The sequence below is a fragment of the Chelonia mydas genome, chromosome 11, assembly GCF_015237465.2.
Source record: "Chelonia mydas isolate rCheMyd1 chromosome 11, rCheMyd1.pri.v2, whole genome shotgun sequence".
In the NCBI taxonomy this organism is placed as follows: Eukaryota; Metazoa; Chordata; order Testudines; family Cheloniidae; genus Chelonia; species Chelonia mydas.
Window position 1 is genome coordinate 62,432,501 of NC_051251.2, and position 13,165 is coordinate 62,445,665.

The 13,165-nt window shown below is 45.6% G+C and overlaps 1 long non-coding RNA gene across 2 annotated transcripts in view; it reads left to right on the forward strand.

Moving 5' to 3' along the window:
- LOC122462354 overlaps positions 1-12,570 on the forward strand; it is a 29,166-nt gene extending 16,596 nt beyond the window's left edge. The window contains exons 2-4 of one of the 2 annotated variants that reach the window (XR_006284850.1): positions 1,407-1,534; positions 7,966-8,087; positions 10,580-12,570. This is a non-coding gene — a long non-coding RNA (uncharacterized LOC122462354). The remainder of the gene's footprint in view (positions 1-1,406; positions 1,535-7,965; positions 8,088-10,579) is intronic. The other variant, XR_006284849.1, reaches the window with a different exon arrangement.
- Positions 12,571-13,165: the final 595 nt, after the last annotated feature.

Below are 13,165 nucleotides of genomic sequence, written 5' to 3' on the forward strand. Positions count from 1 at the left end.
AGTTTGCATTGAAAAGTGCTTGAGGATACTGCGGGCTGGTCACTTAGGAAGGATGATGGCCAATATTGGAGTGCTGCCGTGTCACGGGGGGGCTGGCCCCCGTAGAATGAAGTAGGTCCAGTGTCCCTGTGACAGAGCAGATGCTTCTGTTCGCCCAGTTGAGTGTGGGCGGCACCTGGGAGCTATAAAGGACTAGGGGGCCTCTCAGGGAGTCAGAACAGACTGGTTCAGTTGGGAGCACAGGAGAGCTGCTGGGCGCAGGGGGCTGGAGGAGTCCCGGAAGGAAGCAGAAGGTGGTTCCTGGAAGAAGGCAGGAGAGTAGTAAGAGGGATTTCCTGGCTGGCATCCCCAGGCCAGAGAGCCAGAGCTGGAGAGGGTTGAAGACACAAGGAGCAGCAGAGGGGAGGCACCCACTGGCTCTAAGCTGGAACCAGAAGGCTGAAGGCAGGAGAGCAACAGAGGAGCTTGCCCACTGACATCTCCTGGGCTGGAGAAATGGTCCCACAGGAACCATGGGAGGGCCCAGGGGCGTGAGGGATGCTCCCAGCAGAGAGGCTGTGCGAGTTCCCTGCTCGGGCGAGTGGGGCAGCACTCCGTTAGGAAGGCCTGGGGTGAGTTCCCGGTACAAGGGTGGGAGAGGACTGACGGAGAATCTGGGCATGGCTGAAGGTGCCAGTGTGTGGCAGGTGGGGCAGTGAGGGATGAGATGTCTTAAGTTTTAATGGCTGCTTGCACTGGGATGAGAAACGGGCTACATGTTTGGAACTTTTCTTGTGGACTGTTTGGACTGTGTTATAATAAAACCACCCCAAGGAGACACAGTATGGAGATGATAAAGCCTGAAGTGACATTATGGGGTCACCTGAGAGGGGAAACCGAGGCAGGCTTGCCAGTTGTGGTAGGGCCTCCAAAGGAAGCGCTCCAAGCGGGGCTGCCTATTGACAAGTTCTGACCCAAATTCTGAAGTCAATGAAACCTATTAACCCTAGTTATAAAATAGTATGGACTATAATAAACAACAGAAGAATGCCACAAAACCCTCAAACTAAGACAACAAGTGCCAAATTTGTACAGTGCCTAGCACAGTTGAGTTCTGGTCCACGGCTAGGGCTCCTAGATGCTACAATAATACAAATCAGCATAATCCTTCAGTCCTTTTCCTCTCTCTCACACCCAAGCCTGTGCCCTCTCCCTATATCTTTTGCTTTTATTTTGTCTATAGACATAGAATGCTCTGAGCAGCCTGGAGCCAGAAAAGCAGAGTTGAGTTGTCTCATTGAAGTCAATGGGGCTTTGCACAGGTGCAAAGATCAGCCAGCATGGCTCTCCTTGCGGGATTAGGGCAGTGAGTGTGTGCATGCATGTGACGTTTGGTTTTTTTTTACCTGCTGTCTCTCTGGTTGTAGCACTGCTGGTCCAGTTTCAGCTCGCAAAGTCAGACTGCACTTTTGGTTGGAGTAATCATTCAAATGACAGTTCCTCTGAAGCCCAGTTCACATAATGGAGATTTGGAGCCGGTATCAGGCATTTTTAGGTACTGCTTTGTAATTGCCTTGTTTAACTTGCATGTTGTGGGTAATTGACTCTTTCCGTCGTCATCACAGGCACAACTAAAAAAAAATATCACTCCAGTTTTCTTTTGGTAACGTGAGCCCAGGCTTTCAACTAGTCTTGTTTCACATGTGTGCTTTCACTTCCGTCTTCGAAGGGCTGTGTCACTGATAACTGCACTTGGGATGTCGAGATGGATGAGTGCCAAGTCTCCACCTCTGGCTTAGACGGATGCATGTTGGAATTGGCAGACTATGTAATTGACCTCAGGCACACATTTGTGTTCTTTCAAGGCACTGGCTTGCCATCAGTTGTCTGATCTGTTCCACTGACAGATCCTTGTCAGATGCTGTATTAATCTCTGTGCCGGTCTGTCTTTCTGGATATTCCTGAGCAGAGCAGCATATTTCAGTCTTCACTCTGGAGACAAGGCCATGACTTTGCAATACAATACTGCTCGAGTCACATCCTCATCTTCCCTTCTGTGGTTGGGGATGTGGGGGCTGCCCAACCCTCCATGTAACTTAGAACCACCTCAGGGCTGCTGTAATTTATACTTTGCTTCCCACATCCCCCTAAGGGTCTGGGGAAGAAAGAGAACCCCCTTGCCACAATCTATCCCCTACGTTGGGGACTGGGAACAGGGCTAATGTAGGACCCTAGAGCCAGCTGTGCGCTAGCTGGGGAAACCCATGCACAGAGAGCCCTCGGAATGTTGTTTAAGGCCCCTTTAGGTTTGCCAGAGTGGCTGAAAAGGATCTTAATGCAGGTGAGAATCAGGCCTATATTGAGATTTAGGGATGAGAACTGACAGAGAACCCACTCCCACTAAAATCATAGTCATTTTGAAGTGAGAAGGGGTCAAATTCCATGTTGATTTACAGCTTGGGGAGCCCATTGGCATCCGCGGTACAACATGGGGTTTAAAGTCAGTTGCAGGCTTTAGCTGGAGGTTCCCAAATCCGCTGCACCAGCTCACTCAGCCAATTTCACTCTTCTCTTTAAATGTCGTGAGGTGGAAATGCTACATCCAATTCTCAAATAATTGGGGTAATGAATGAGAGCTGCAGCTTTTCTTGGCAATAAATCCAATTGGGTTGTCTGTCTAATCACCTCCAACTGCCTGTTCCATCCTCATGACGTGAACAAAGTGGGCTGATATCCTCCGAATTGGTAATAGTATGATTAACTGCCATTTCCTCGTTTTAAAGCAATTTTTATATGAAAAAAAATGTAATAACCAAAAGATTAAACAAATTGAAGGGTTACATTTGGGTAATAAATACGCACTCTGAAATCCTCTGCAGTTGTTAAGAAGTAGCCCGATGTACTGGATTTATTGTAATTTTAACATCAGAATAATTGGCTTGATTTAGCCAGGGCTTCTGTTGCAATAGGTGGTGCAGGCTGGGGATGGTTGTGTTCATCACACACAGAATACAGCCCCCAGTCAGCCTCCTATGCAGCCCTGCTTGACACAGAGAACTGCCCTCCCCTGGTGGCAACCCTGAGGGATGGCAGCCGTGTAAACACCACCTGGAATGAATGCCCACTGGGACACAGCCGCCCTTGCTGGTGCAGCAAGATGCAAATTACAGCTGTGAATCAAGCCTATGGATTAATTTAGAGGGCCTGATTCAAAGCCCGCTGAACTCAATGGAAGTCTTTCTGTTAACTTCTGTGGACTTTGGATCGGCAGCTTTCATCCAGAAAGCTACCTGAGTGTTTGTCTAACATGCATGTAAATAGCACAGGTGTGGAGATAACACCCAGGTGACAAGTTGTGGAGTCATGTGATAAATTGCATTTATCACGCACCCTTGACCACTTAACCTGCTCTCTGCCTGCTAATCTGTCTCCTCGGGATTTATTCTGACATGATGTCGCAGGAGACCCCAGAGCTAGGGGCCCAGGGCAGAGACCTATTGTACCTGGGGGGACATAGGGCAAGAGGTGGGGACGGAAGAGAGTAGCAGTGGGGTGGAGGAACGGGAGTACCCAGTGAGACTCATGGGGATTGGGATGGAAAGAAGCGTGAAACACGGGTGGCCTCAGTTTCCCCCAGGGAGAGAGAATGTGGGGAGATGTCCCTGTCCTCTGGGCACAGAGAGTGGGGAGATTTGTGACAGTGTCCCACTTCCTGGGGGGAGGTGTCCCTGAAAACAATGGAGAATGGGAGGAAGGGGTCTGCCATCCTTCCCTGCAGATGCCAATGAGGTTATATCTGGCCACTGGGCCTCCACCCCAGGAAGATGCCTGCGGGTAGGAGGAGCTTGATGAAGTGGGGAGGAAAGGCTGGGTGGAGGCCAGAGGAAAGCGGGACCTCCTGAGGTACCTTCATAGCTTCAGAGAAGCACCCAACACTCTGGACATTTCTGTGAATCTCTTTGAGGCCCTGATATAACTAAGCAGGTTGGTAACATTGACCAGGATTTATGTAGCAAATCTCGACAACAGTTTGACACCATCACTGAAATGCAGCCACTTCTGGGGAGAATCACACGTTTAACTTGGTGCTGCATAACAATGCTGTGCAATAGTTCAGAACTTATGTAGGCAAAATGCAATGAAGCAGTCATGGCAGGGTTAACTAGGTTACCCAGAGTATTATGGGATGAAGCCCTGCCTATTTAAGCAGTGAGAGTTCCCCTCACCCTGCCCCCCGACTCCATTGGGCTGCAGGGCTGCAGTTAAACGAAGCAGCAAGTTCCCAGCCTGCAGTCCTGTGCGTTACACTGAGTGGGTCCTTTCACAAAACAGAATGTTCCCCTAACTGGAGTGTGACCAGAATGCCTGGAGAGGAAGTAGTCAGGGCCATGGCATTATGTAGCATTCAAAAGTCAGGAACTAACATTTCTTTTTCAAACCAATTTCTGATGATAATGTGGCATGCCATAATGGGGATTTCTTCATGTGTGTAACAACTAAGCACACACAGGTCATGTCTGCAGGCTGCTGAGCACCTCCTCTGCGGTGCCCAGCAGCCAGCAGGATTGACCCCTAGCACAGGTAGGGTGACCAGATGTCCCAATTTTATAGGGACAGTCCCAATATTTGGGGCATTGTCTTATATAGGCACCTATTACCCCCCACTCTCTGTCCCGATTTTTCATACTTGCTGTCTGGTCAGCCCAAGCACAGGCATGAGGGCTGGCTTCTGGGTTCCTACTCTAGTCTAGATGTGTGACTGTTACACTCTCTTGTGCTGTGCGGTTATTCCATGGAATACGGTGTGGGAGGAAGTTCTGAAGGAGCCCTCCAGAAAAGCTGCAAGCTTGAAAAGCTGCAATGTTGAATCTCTGGGAGAGCGGCGGAAGCTAAACATTTCCATTATTCAGAAGAATGGGTTTGGGTCTGGCTGTTTGGGTTTCAAATACCTTTTCCACATCCACTGGAAAATCCTGAGGTCAGCAAGACCGTGGCCTGCAGAGTTGGAGTTTTTCACTGTCGTTACGTCAGATTCATTCCATTTAGGAAAGACAGTTAAATAAATCTGTGTGGGCGGGATCCCTTTGGACATTGTGCAGCCTAACCCTTCCTTTTCCCTGCTCCATGTCAGATTGTAATTGCACAGGGATCAGAGAATCAGTTTGCTTTTGCCGTTCAACTGAGCCCATGTCGTCTCTGACAGCGGCTGGAGGCAGCATCCTGGGAACTGTTCCTCTGTCCCAGTTGTTTTCAAGTTAGTGAAAGATACCGTTGGCTCATCTGGAAAGGCAGGTATGTAGTGCAGAGTTGCAGCTCATCTGGCCTCTTCAACAAAACATTCCCTTTGCTGAAGCACTTTAGGAAAAACTTGCCCGTGCCTTCCCCGCTCATTTCAGATTTCGTCTGCAAGGGACCGCATATTGGCCTAATCCCAAATTATACCTTGTTATTAAGATCAATTGCCTTAACTTGCTGAATCACTGACACTGCAAGACAATACCCCAAACTGGGCAACCACCGCTGTGGCATATTCACCATGGTTTGTGGAAATACATGCAGCTTCATAGGTTTTTGAGCTTAACCCTTTCATAGCTGGGCCCCTCTTTACCGGCCATAAACCCATTTCTTTGCAGCCATTCTAAGAACACAGCTTTTTGCTGATTTGACTTGCTGATTGGAAATTAATATTCAGGATATTCCAGGGATATAGGACGGCAGAGCCGGGGTTCAACAAGATTCATGTCTCCCATTTCAAATCAGCGTTACAGCATAGATTGGATTTCTCAAGTATCATCTGTTTCATAACTGGCATCATTTTAAAAAATGTTGCCAGACAGTCTTCCAAATAACCCGGTCCTGGATTCTTTGCCAGTGATTGGCTGTGTGACCTGGGCAAGTTTTACCATCTCTGTTTACCCTTCTGTTAAATGGGGATAATAAACAGCTACTGCACTTAGGTGAGAAATATTAAGCTATATTGACCAAGGCAAATTTCCTGGCGATCCAATGGGTTTTGTAGTTAACTAAGGTCTTTGAACGGGAACCCAATGGGGAAAAACTCCCATTGACTTCACTGGGCTTTGGATGAGACCCTATAAAATTAGGCTGGGATTTTTGAAAGCATTCAGCAGTGGCCTAACTCTGCCCTATTTAACTTTGGAGGGAGCTCAGTTAGGCCAACACCGTGCTCTTTGAAATTCCCACCCTAAGTCTAAGTCTGTTGCCACGGATATTTGGACAGGCATTAGATGTGGCTAGAAATTTCTCCCCGTTACCAAATGACCTTGAATTTCAAAAATATAAGAGCTTTTCCTTTGAAATGACCTTTGTAAAAGGGAGCCAGGCACTTAGAAGTCCAGAAATGTCCATCACTTACCTCCGAGAGGGGACCGGTAATTTCCACAGAATTCACCACAACCAATCAGGACATTCTCTCTGGTGCTTGCAATATGTTTACCATTATTATTGACCTCCTGAGGCGGTAAACAGTAGAAGCTTGCTGACTCCTCACATGACTGTTCTCAGTTAGCCCTGATCCAGGATTCTTCTCAGGTATTTAACACTTCTATTGACATAAGTTAGAGGTTTGGTATGGGAATTAATTAATGTTTGGCAAGCGCTTTAGATCCTCAGATGAAAAGGGCTATGGAAGTACAAAGAATTATTATTGTTAGGACAAAGGGGGGGGGGCACAACTATAAAATACAGCAAACATTTAAAAACAAGAGATTCTCAGTTACCAGATTCTCAGCTGTGTATATCAGTGTAACTCTATTGACTTCAAAGCTCTGCTGACTTACGCTGGTTGTGGACCTGGCTCAATGGAAAAATAAAAGACAAAGGGCCAAATTCAGCTCTGGTGTAAATGATTACAACTATTTGGACTTCAGTAGAGTTACACTCGGGGCTCTCAGATTTGTCTTGCACTCCAGCAGTGATTCCATGTATATAAATATTTACCTTTTTAAGACCAGTTGCTGTGGAAGCCTGAATTCAGAATTTCCTGACTTTCATGCGATTAGAATCTCATACTTAGCATTGCACAAAAATAGGATTTTTTTTTGGTATATAAGAAATGCATGCTGTTTAGATGGAATGAGATAGTGATGGGTTGGATTTTCTAAAGCACTCAGCGTTGGCCTAACCCTGATGTCAATGAGTGTTTTAATACTGACTTCAATGGGAGCAGAGTTAGGCCAACCTTAGGTGCTTTTGAAAAATCCCATCCATAATGCTCAAATTCTTACAATATCAGGGTCATAGGCCAACTCTGAGATCTTATTGTGAATCATGGGAAAGGTATCTTTCCTATGACAAAAGGAAAATTCAAGAAACTAACAGTCTAGGAGTTGTCTGTCATTCAGTCAGAAATAGCAAATTGGGCCCTGATCCTGCAAACACTTACACGTCTGCTTAATTTTAAGCCTGTGAATAGCTCCATTTACTTCAAAGGAGCTACACACATGCTGAAAGTGAAGCCTGTGCGTGTTTGCAGGATCATGGCCCTATGTTGTAAAAGTCTCACTTTAGTAGCTGCATCTTATTCACATCAGAAACAATGACTCACCAAACTAAGGTTTTCTTATCTTGGAACCTTAAGTGGTTTTGTGCTACATGTTCATGGAAATAGTAACAATGGGACTGCTCCAAATTCTGTTAATAAATTCAATGCAACAATTACCAAAAGTATGGGAGACGTGTTTGCTTCCATATCACTGGGTATTGGCAAACTTGACCTTGAAAGCAGCATGTAGGTTACTGGATTTTTCTGAATTGGCTAAGCCACGCTGATCTCTGTAAAAAGATAAGACCGTGGGCTAAAGTACTGAATGAAAAACCATCTATTCCAAAGATCTTCTGAAATGATTCTCTGACTGTTCTTTTCATTTTCTTCATAGGAAACATTTGCCTTGCACTGCAGTAAAAACAAAAGCACCTCATGCACATTAGTAATTAGATGCTTTGCTTGATTTGAATTCCTTCCAGCAGGCTCCTGTTCTGACACGACTCTTATAATTAATTGTCTTCTCGCTGAGCGACTGAAAACTGAAGTCTGACCAAAGTACATCTTCTCATCGCACACAGATGTCCCAGTTACTCCACAAAAGGTTAATTAATCATAAGAGGTGCTTGAGAGCATAAGGGGCTAGAAGAAATACCAAAAGGGCTGCTGGCAATATGCAGTAGCTGCTACCATGTTTACTGCTGGTGAGCACACACACAGGCAGAGGAACAGAAGCAAATTTTAGATGAAGGGTTTAACTACACAGAACAACAGAGACAGATTTTATCCTCCCTTACCCCCTCGTTTTTGTCTGGCTTGCAGAATTATTCATTATTATGATCTAATCTGAAAGGAAATGGTAGCTTTTGTTTGGCTTTTCCTTTGACTCACTATGTCTCTGGTAAGTACTTAAGACAAAGGTTTCTGGTAAGTACTTAAGTACTTAAGACAAAGGTTTCGTTAGATCCATTTTTTGTTTGGTTGGTTGGTTGGTTTTTTTGTTCTAACATACAGAGAGAGAGCTGGTCCTATCAACTCTCCACTGGCATGAAAACCCCACTGATGTGAATGGGAGCTCTCTGCATAGAGAGCTTGCAAGAGTTCAGCTGTGAAGGGTGCCCTCTTGGCTGACACACCTGGGGTCGAACCAGGGACCTCCAGAGCTAAAAAAAGAAAGAGCTGCTGCAGCTTGAGTTAAAGCTCTGTAGCCCACAGCCTCTGTGGACTGGCACAGATGGGGACTTGTAACATATACTCACCACTGGGTTACGCACGCCTTTGTTCACTTCAGTGGACCACAAGGGGATTCCACCAGGTATCTTGTATTTAGTTTTCAGCAATTGCCATTGACTGTAACATCAGTAGGATTGAGCCATGTATAACTCAGATGTATGCTGGAATTCGGTGGTGGGTGACTCCAGTGTATGTACATTATGTAAACAGTGATGGTGGTTTTCAAGTTCTCTTTTCTTGGAATTTGGGTTAAACAACTGGGTGAAATAATCCAGTAGCAATTTTCTCTCTAGCTAAACACTTATGTTGCCCTCATCACCCCAGTATCTAAGCTCCTCCCAGTCACTGATGGATTTTATCCTCTCAGACAACCCTGTGAAGGGGCGGAAGATGGGGAACTAAAGCACAGAGTAGATGAAGTGACTTGCTCAAGGTTGCACAGGAAGCCTGTGACTTCAGGATTTCACTCTTTGCCGGAATCTCCAGCGCCAAAGAACACAATGGTCTTTCGCCTCAACAAAACACCTGTTGTAACATTTTCAAAGTTGGCAGCCTAAAGTTAGGAGCCTAAATCCAGATTTAGGCACTGCCTGACTTTCAGAGGGGCTGAGCAGACCTAGCTTCCACTGATGTCGCTGTGAACCGTGGGCACACGGCATCTTTGAAAATTAGGCCACTAAATGGAGGGGCCTAAATTGAGTAAGCTGGAAAATGTTGGCCTGTAGCTCCTAGAGGGAGAAAACGTTACCTTAATTAACAAAACTGCAGAATTGGAAAGTATGGCCTGCTCTAGTAGTTTCAGCCAAACAGCCACTTGCATCAATCTCTGACAAAGAGGCTGCTTGAATGAGCTTTGTTGTAGCCAAATCTGGGAGTGCTGACAGGTGCTTCCTCATAGCCTCTTGTTTTTCTTTGGAAGGGAATGCACATGGCATATTTATGTAATGTTGCGATTACAAAATGGTCTGGTTGCCTTGTGCCTGTATCTCCATATCTGTCTTTTACAGTCCAACTTCATTGCAAGACAGAAGGAAATTAGAAAAGGCATTTTTATTACTACCGCCAATACACACTTTGTCTACCTTTGGGCATTTTGCCTGCTCTTCTTGTCAAACATATTACCTAGATGTGTCATATTTGCCAGACAGGGGTAGTAATGTACTTTCCCAAAGTGCCTACAGCCTTTGCAGAAAATTAGGCAACGGAAGGAAAACATTTCAGCAATTATATAAAGGGCTGATGGCAAGCCAAAAGCAAAATGTATGCAAAAGGTATGCTCCTTTGCCAACTAATTAGATTTAAATTACCGAGTCAGGGAGTTTTCAAATAAGTTAAAATTGTATTGCAAATTGAGTTTCAATTAACAAATTAAATAGAAGCCCAGCCTAGCTGTTGAGTAGCAGTGAGGCAGAGTGCGGCAGGTGACCTTTTCTCTTAGTTAAACGTTACTGGTTTTAGGGTATTGTTAAACAGTTTGCTTTTCCCCTCTAAATGTTTGTTTTTTGGCAGCTCTCCTCCAGGACTAGGTTTGCTCAAGCTCACACAACTGCCATCTGGCACTCCCCACTCAGCTGCACGGCTCTCCGCTTCCATGTGCACGTGCATACACACCACCCGCACGCAGAATGATACACTTGACCAAAGCCCCAAGTCAGCAACACACTTCAGCGGGTGCTTAACTTGGGTGTCAAGGAGGACTCCAGCAGGTGCTTTGCTGAACTGGGGCTCCTGAGCCCAATCATTCCCTTACTGAAGTCTGTGGTCAAATGCCTGCCGATCTCAGTGGAGACCCAAGTTATTGTATCTCTGGCAAGATTTTGAATCCAAGTGGATTCCTCATACAGCCTTTATTTTCTTCCATAGGCAGGTTCTCCATTCCCTGCACATGTGTCATGACAAGGCTGTGGAAAAGAGAGCAGCGGTGGAACTGATGAACGATCTCTTGCTTTTCATGGATAAAGGGCAAACACTTGGACTTCCCCACAGCAGCCACTATAGTTGCTTGCAAGACACTACTCTATGGGCTGGGAGTTTTAGCAGGGATGGGCAGTTATACCTCAGCCTGTAGAGCCTGGCGCTGGAGTGACACGGGGTTCTATTCTCCCCTCAGTCCGATTCGATATTTATATGCTGCCACTAAAAGAAACTGGGAGCCTTCGTGGACTCTGATGCCAGCTATATGCAGCTGACACACACTTCTCTTTCTCTCTCCTCGGCTTCAGGGGGCCAAGAGCAGCACAAGGGCAAGGAAAAGCTGGCTGAAGTTAAGCTCTAGCAAGATGGAGATTAGGCAGGAGGAAACAAATTAAAATGCCTTCTGCCACAAAGCACCAAACAAAGACGCGTGTCTGCGAATTGCTATAGAGAGGTGCTTCTTGGCTTCTCGCTGCCACCGGATCCTCACGAAGCTGTGTCCCCAAGAAGTGCGTTCTGTCACTTGCAGCTGGCTAGCCCCATCGTTGCTGCTGATCTGTTCTCAATCATGCATCCTTCATTACCTTCCACCTGGATTATTGCACTACGATTTATTTAGGCTTGAAAGCATCGGCCCTGAAGACACTGCAAACAGATGCAGAAAACAGCAGCTCGCCTCAGCAACACGGATTACTGAGAGCACATCATTCCCAGGCGTGGCTTTCTCTGCTCTGTCCCCTAGAGAACAGTGCATCGAGTTTGAAATCCTGGGCCGGGATTTTCCAAGGAAAACTAGGGGATTTAAGGAGAGAGCTTCAAAGGTGCACATGGGAATTAGGTGCCCAACTCTCATTGACTTACAATAAGAATTGGGCACCTAAATGCCCTTTGTTCCTTTGAAAATCCCTTTTAGTCACACAACTCCCATTACAGTTAATGGGAGGTGTGTGGCAAAATCCCCTAATTGGATTTGAAAATCTCAATTTAGTCCTTAATCGTGAGGAACAGAGGGGACGTCTACATGCAAAAAACGCCCCATGGCAGTGAGTCTCGGAGCCCAGGTCCACAGACCCAGGCTCACAGGGCTTGTGCTAAGATACTAAAAATAGCTCTGAAAACTGGCAAGCCTTGGGGTCCTAAGAGCCTGAGTTCCAGCCCGAGAGATGTGAGAGAAATGTGGGACTGAGAACAGCTTTGCTTTTGTAACACATTCAGGCCCCAATTCAGGACTAGAGCATCAAAGAGACAGTGTGGTCTAGTGGATAGAACACCGCACTGGGATTTAGCTGGCTCTTATTCCTGCTTCAGCAACTACCTTTCTGCATGACCTTGGGTGAGTCATTTCACCTGCCTGTGCCTCAGTTTCTCCTCTGTCTTATTTAGATCGTAAGTTCTTTAGGGGAAGGACTGTCTTTCAGTATGAGCCTAGCACAATGGCATCCTGATCTCAGTTAGAGGCTCTAGTACTGCTATAATAAAGTTCGGAAACACATCTCAGCATATGGCTTGTACTTTCCTGGATGGCCGGGCACCAAATCTGAGATTCTGAGAGGATCTCATTTCTTGTTCAAGCTCTTTCTGATTTTCATAGCTATGTGCAACATACATTTCCTCCAGGACTTCTGCAGTCAATATCTGACTCCTGGCATCTGTTCATTATTCCATTTTCTGGTAGTGAAAGAGTGAATAGCAATCAGCATTCCCGTTAAAAAGTTTTAGGAGATAATTACAATGACGGGAAGTGTACTACAGTCATTAGATCAGTCATGCTGTGTTTGTTGTGATACCACTAATCACATTGAATTTTCTGGTATTCATGTAAATTACACATACAATCCAACAGACATTCGATATTAATATATCATTATGTTAACAAACACTTAAAACGTCACTCAAAGAAGAAAAAAAAGTCCAATGATCTACGGAAAAGTATCCGAAGCCAAGAGTAACCAAATAAAAAAGATTTGTAGACCAGATTTTTTTCAAGCACTTTTTTCAAGTTTGGGAGAATTAAATTCTCTCTCTCTCTCTCTCTCTCTCTCTCTCTCTCTCTCTCTCTCTTTTGCTTCCCATGTATGTTACAGATGAACAATGCCAAAATATGTGGGGTTGGGGAGGGCAATACACCCCCTAAACATTTAACTAGCGACAAGAATTCCCCCAAAATCTCAGCTTTAATTTAAGAAACAGTATGTTTCTAGCCCTTTTTGCTACAGATAGAGCCTTCCAAACCTAAACTGAATGCTGAGGTTGAACCTTTGTCATGGTGCTATTCCTAAAAAAATAACAGGCCATTCATGATTTTCAACACATGTGGCCAGGGACAAGCTCTGTGGTTCACAAAAACCCCTGGGCACCAGAATCCAAAATTGTTTGGGCAAAGAAACAATCTAATCTTTAGCTGTGAAGCCCCACCTGACAGCACTAATGTGGCTACAAAGTCTCCCTCCTGAGCACAGACTGGTTTTCTGCAGCTGATCCAACTTCTCCAGCGAGCACTCAATTCAGCCTCCACCCCACTGGTAGGGGCTTCAG